The sequence below is a fragment of the Capra hircus genome, chromosome 15 (genome assembly GCF_001704415.2).
Source record: "Capra hircus breed San Clemente chromosome 15, ASM170441v1, whole genome shotgun sequence".
Lineage (NCBI taxonomy): Eukaryota > Metazoa > Chordata > Mammalia > Artiodactyla > Bovidae > Capra > Capra hircus.
The window spans coordinates 27,287,217-27,293,640 of record NC_030822.1 but is presented as its reverse complement, the minus strand read 5'-3'; positions in this window follow the sequence as shown (position 1 = coordinate 27,293,640).

Sequence of the window (6,424 nt, the reverse complement as noted above, 5' to 3'; positions counted from 1 at the left end):
CTCAGAGGCTTCTAGCAGGGGGTCAAAAGTGTGTCCTGAGCTCTCCCATTCCAAGACACTCTGGCCACCACAGTCAGAGCCATTCCAGGTGACTTCCGTTCAATTGGGATGCATCGTCCTCTGAGTCTAGCCCTTTGCTCACTTCAGCTGCCTCCTAATATTTGCACAAGCAGTCTTTCAGCTAGAAATCTTCTGGCTCCCAGCTAGAGTGGATATAGAAAGCAATTTGAAGTCACATAGACTTGGGTTCCAGTGTTGATTGTGCCCAATTTTATTTTTAGCTGTGTAATCTTGAGCAAGTTGCTTAAATTCCCTGAGCCTTAGTTTCTTCATCTATAAAATGGGAAGAATACAGTCCCATCAGATCTGTATTCTCCAAGGTGACGATTAGTACCCCTCTCATAAATGCAGAAGCTGAGGCTCAATACGGAGGTTCTGGCAAGCGTTGGAGCTAATATTTGAACCCAGATCTCAAGGGCTCAGAGTGCACCATAGCTAGTGGCCCCCACTGAAACCAATAGGAGGAGGATAGTGACTTTGTATTCTCCGGAGAGGAGTTGACAGAGGCGAGGAGAAGGTCCCAAGTCTCCTGAAGCCCAGCCTTGAGCCCTGTAGGGCCCTCCAGCTACTCAGCCCTGTATTGTGACTCACAATCCAGACATCAGCTAGGACTGGAACCTCTGCCCTGGACAGGGCGGAAAAGGGGAGAGTAGGGGAGAGGCTGAGGCAGGGGTGGCAAAACCTTGGCTTGAGGGTCAAGGAGACTTGGACAAGAGGCTGCTCCTTCCTGTACCCCAGTCTCCCCACTTGCACAAAGCTGGTACACTTTACCACCTCAGACATTCTGGGGTTCTCTGAGATACTTGGGAGAAGAATTTTTTTCATCTTTAAAATCAGCTGAACTTCCCCCTCCTCTTTCCTCCTATCTCCTGTCAGGAGCCTCCTCAAGGATCAGTGTGGGTCAGGCCTGTGCTGGTGGCCTGGGCTGCTAGCTCCCTTCAGATGGGAGGAGGCGCTGAGGTGGGCAGGGTAGGCATGCTCTTGGCTACTACTGCTGTGGATGTTAATATAGTTTCTTTCTCCTCAGTTACCCTTGGTGATTCTGGGTATCTGATCATCCAGATGTGCCGGGGGCTTCCTGTCAGTAGGCTTCTCAGCCCTTGCCTGCCATTGTTCTGGGTTATATACCTTTCCACCTCCCACCCCTGCATACACTGCACCCAGGGGGCACCCAGGAAGGGACACAGTTCCATTTTCCATGCTACCTCTACTGACCCCTCCACCCACCTCACCTTCCCAGCCTTGGGTCTGAGGCCTTGGTGGAGCTGGGTAGGGGCAAGTTGGCTACTTCCAGGTGACCTGGTAATAGTCCTTAGCCCTGTCAGTGCTTGACTGTGTGACAACAGATAATTATTTTTCCCTCTCTGAGCCCATCACCTCATCTGTAAGTGAGGGGGTTGAACTAGATAGACTCCAAGGGCTTTTTCAACTCTAGAACCCACATCTTGGTTCTCCTTACATGATTGTTTTAGGATGAACTGTGAGCAAGGTAGAAACAATGATACCAGAGGGTGCTGTTTTCAGCAATAGGGTGTTTTTCAGAATGGCCTGCCTGGGAAGGCAGGTGAACAGTGGGGCCGAGCAGAATAGCCTAGCCCAGAGGTCCCCTGCTCCAGGGGTCTGCAAGCCCTGTGAGGCCAGATCCTCCAGGCAAGAGGGAGGGGGATCAAATAGCAGCAGACATATCATCAGACACCTGGCCTGACTCTGCTCCTGCGCTCACCCAGGGTGTGACCCTGGATAAGTCGCTCAACCTCTGTGATCCTTGATTTCATCATCACCAAAATGGGAAACCATGAAACCACTCCTTCCCGAGGTTCCTGGGAGATAACATCGTGCACCTACTGTGTGCCAGGCAGTTCTGTTCTTGTGGGTGAGGCAGGCACTGCTCTGAGGCTGAGCAGACTGAGCCCCGGGTCCATCTGATCATTTATATCATTTATGCCAGGTCTGCAATCCCAGGCCTGTGCCCCACTGATCTTCTGCCCAGTGCCGGGAAGGGGGACATTCTCCTCCTTCTCAGTCACCTAGAGGGAGGGGCTGTTCTTTTATCAGGCTCAGGGAGCAGGCTTGGGGCTGGTTGGGTTGAGGCAGGAGGTTTCTATCCTGGGTGCAGGTAGCACCACTCCACAGGTCACGTCTACTGAGGGCGTTACTTCTGAAAAGCCACTTTCAACTCTCCATTGTTTAACTGGGGTGGTGGCTGCTCAGGAGACAACATTTGGGTTTCTGGCCTCTTTCAGCTTCTTTTCAACTCCAGCCAAGCCACAGTGCTGCCCCCAGAATGAGAGGAATGGGAAGCAGCAGGCACCAGGGTTGGCAGTGCCTTCTCCAGTTGGGTTTCCCCGTCTCTGGTATGAATACCAGTCAGTGTTTCTGCCACATGGGTCTCACCCTGCATACCCACAGGGCCAGAGATCCGCCACACTCAGTGTCTCCATTGCACACAGGGAGGAACTGAGGCTGAGAGATGTGATGTCTCGCATCACTAGGTCACTGGTGCAGGAGACTAGAGGAACCTGGTCTCCCAACACCCAGCCCGTAAGCCATGCACTGCCGCTGGTCTGAACTCTTCCTGGATGTGCCAGCAAGGGAGGTTTTGAGTGCACCAATTCCTCTCATCCTAGGACACACGGTCCCCTTTGAAATATGACTCCATGCAGAGGTGAAGGCTGTGTCCCCACCCTTGATCTGGGCTGGCCTCGTGACTTGCTGATCTCCTTGAGTCAGTGTGGCATGTGACAAAGTGACACTGCACATGCTCTGGAGCCCAGGCTTCAGGGTCTCTGCAGCTTCTGCTCTCAGCCCCATGGAGCCCAGCCTAGCCTCCCCCAGAAGCCCAGGCTGGGATCTAAATTCAGGGAGAGGCCCTGACACCGCGTGGAGATGGCCCAGCCAGCCCAGCAGAACCCAGGCCTGGCTGACCCACCCACCAAGGGCAGCCTCACCAAGGAGCCCACAGTGAGCTGGGCAGATCTGCCCTGTCAGCCTGCAGAATCAGGAGAATCAATCAATCGATCATTCTTTCTGGCTACTGAATTTTGACATAGTTTGTTATGTAGCAAGAGATAACCTGAAGCAGCCAGGCTTATATAGTGAAAAGATGGCAATTATGTATTTGTCTCAGGTGATATAGAATCTCAGAGTTGGGCCACTCACCCTCTTAGACCCCTGAAGTTCTGGCTACCAGAGCCCCTGTAAATGTCTCCACTGCTCCAGGAGCAGCATCGGTCAGCCACTGGCTCCGTCTCGGCCATGCTGCATCCCGGGTGCTCCATCAGGGTCAGTGAACAGTGGTTCTTCCAAAATTGCTGCAGGAATGAGTGAATTCCTCACCCAGCCTCTGCTGGCATATCCCCGGGGTAGGGAGCTCACTCCCTCCAGGGCAGTCTCTTCTGTGATGAGATGACTGTGCCTGGGAGAAGGTCCTCCTTCATCTAGGGCAGAGATCCATGACTCCCCGCTTGGCCCCAGCTCTCTTTGCAGGTCCCCTTTTCTATGTGGTCTTTTCACAGTGGTCCCTGGAGTTTGCAAAGCAGCACCAGCTCCCTTAATAGCAAGTATTTTCATGTACATAGAACCTTGTAATCTTGAGGGAAGTGTTTCCACCAAGGCCTGAAACAAGTGTGGGTTTTAGGGGTTTCAATACCAACCCCCATCTCTGGCCTTGGAAAAGATAACTTCCTGTCTCTGAGCCTCAGTTTTCTCATCTGGAAAATCGGAATAGTGAAATTTACCACCTAGGGTTGCTGTGGGGCTTAAAGAGATGATATATGTAAAATGTTCTGTACGTAATTGGTCCTTGATAAAGGTTAGTTCCTTTTCTGCCAGGTACATAAACAGTTCCAGATGGAGAGCTCATTTGTACTTAGCATTCATGTCTATATAAATAATGTGCAGGTGGGGGAGGAATTGTCAGGTGGCCAGGGGGTGAGGGAGTCCCTTCCCAGCAGCAGGAACAGCTTAAGCAGAGACCAAGAGGGAGAAGTCTGCTTTCCCTTATCCTGCAGGAGAGGGTAAGCGGGGGGCTGTTTGCTGCTGGCATCAAGGGGGGCAGGAGGGAGAATGACTGGGGAGGAGATAGGCCCATGCCAGGGAGGGCCCTGAGCACTGAACCGAAGAGACTGGGCTTTGCCAAGGTGGGGCCTGGAGGAGGTCTGGAGCTGATCTGGGGGTGGATCTGGAAGGGAGGGGAGAGGAAAGAGAGTTCCTGGGAGCGGAGAGGGGAAAGCTGGGGTGAGAAGTGACTTAGGCCCATCGTGGGGAGGAAAAGCCTGGCCACTTAGCGCGGGCACACCCGTCATGAGACGCAGGGCCCTTCACCCTCCAGCCCAGCACCTCTACTCTTGCACCTTCGGGGCCACCAGGCTTTGTTGGAAAGAGCAGTTTTTCTGCCTTTTTGGTCTAGGAACAGACTGATGAAGACCAGAGGAGGAGACCTGAGCCAGATCTGCAGCCAGAGGAATGCAGGGCAGACCAGAGCAGAGACTAACCTTACCCATTTTTCTAGCAGGGACTCAGAAGTCCCTTTCAAGAGCTGGGCTTTACAGTTTTTTCAGCTCTAACACAGTTATGGGTCCTGTGAGACTTATAACTGCTTTGGGATGGGAGGAAAGAAGGCTGGGCAGAGATGATTAAACCTATTTTTAAGGTGGGGAAACCTAGGTAGAGAGGGGAAATGACTTGCCCAAGATCACACAGCAAATGTCTGGCAGAGCTGGGCTGGAACCCAGACCTCCTGCCTCTCATTGCTTCCTAGCCTCTTTCCACAGCACAGAGGGACCAGCTGGGCAAGACGTTCTCACTTACCTGCTCTGGGTGAAGAGTGAGGGGAGCCAGTGAGAGGTTGACAGCCATCAGCAGACAACACTTAACCCAAACTGACAATTTAATTGTGAAAATGTGAACGAGGTACAGTTATGTGTAAGGAAATCCAGACGGTCTGGACCCCTGGGGAGCCTCAGCCAGCACCCCAGTTGCCTGGGAAACGGAGAGGGTTGGGGATGATGTCACTAGATTTGAAGCTAAGGCATGGGGGATGGGCTACCCAGCCACCTCTCTGGGACCAGATGGGGCTGTGAGCCTGGCCACAGGCTGGTGTCCTCACAGTTAACTCCTTCCCTTACAGATGGGGCAAAAGGGAGCACTGGAGCACGGTGGTGACTTGCCCAAGGTGACACAGGGAGTCAGTGACCGTGTCCATTCATCCAGCAGGCTGCAGGCATCTTGAACACAGGGGATCAGAGTCAACTGTGAGTCCCTGTGCCTTGCACTGGGCTTTGCACAGAGCAGACCTCAACTTTGCAGTGAAGGCTGCTTGATCCCTTCATAAAAAGGGGATGTAGACCACTCCAGGAGGTGACACTCATTGAGTTCATAGTAGCCTTAGGTGAGGAAGAACCCTGAGCAGTCACCCAGGGCTGTGCTATCTGAATCAGGGGACACTGAGCTGAGAAAGGGCAGGTCAACAGGCCAAGGTCACCAGCAGGTTGGGGCAGCACTAGGCTGACCCCAAGTCATACGCCACATGGGCAGTCCTTACCCAAGGAGAAGTGGTCCCTCTCACACCACCCCCTCAGCTCTGGGCCAGGGATCTGGATCTTGGGAAGCCCCCATTGTCTGAAGCTTTTTCTCAGAATCCCCAGCATCAGACCAGAGGCTAAAGATCAAGCCACCCAAATCATCAATAACAATGTAATAACTGGCCTTAGCCCTCACTGTGTGCCAGGCTCTGGGCAATCACTCTATGATTCTTATCTCAGATATTTATGATTCTCTGGGCTGGGGATTACTGGTCTCCCTTTGTAGTTCAGAAAGCAGAGGCTGGGGGTGGGGGGTGGGAGGAGTGTCATTTGCCTACCTGGATGCAGCCAGAAAGTGGCAAGCTGAGACTCACACCCCACACCACTCTGCACCTAAACCCATGCCTGCCTTTTAGCTCAGTTCTTAGATTATCCCACAGTGGCCCCTGGGGAGAGGGAGGCTGAGTTTTTGCCTGCCCAGCCTCCCTCCCACTTGTGACGATAAAAGCACCCCTCCCCATCCATCCCCAAATATCTGGGGTTCTGGGACTGCTGGTCACAGAGTTCAGTACTCTACTAGATGGCCTGATCTTTTGAAGATTTTCATTTTCCCATCCACCTAATGCGACCCAACTGGACCACATAGAGCTGTTACCCCCAGCTAGCATCATAGGTTCTGGGAGAACAGTTTGCTCACGTCTGGAATGCAAGTTCTAAAGGTGTGATCCTCAGAGTTTCCAGAAGCCAGCAGCCCTATTCCCTGCCATGTGAGCAAGATAAGGAAAAGGAAGGAGGCAGAGAAGAAACAGGCAGGGGGTGGGGAGGTCATCCGAGTCCCCAGC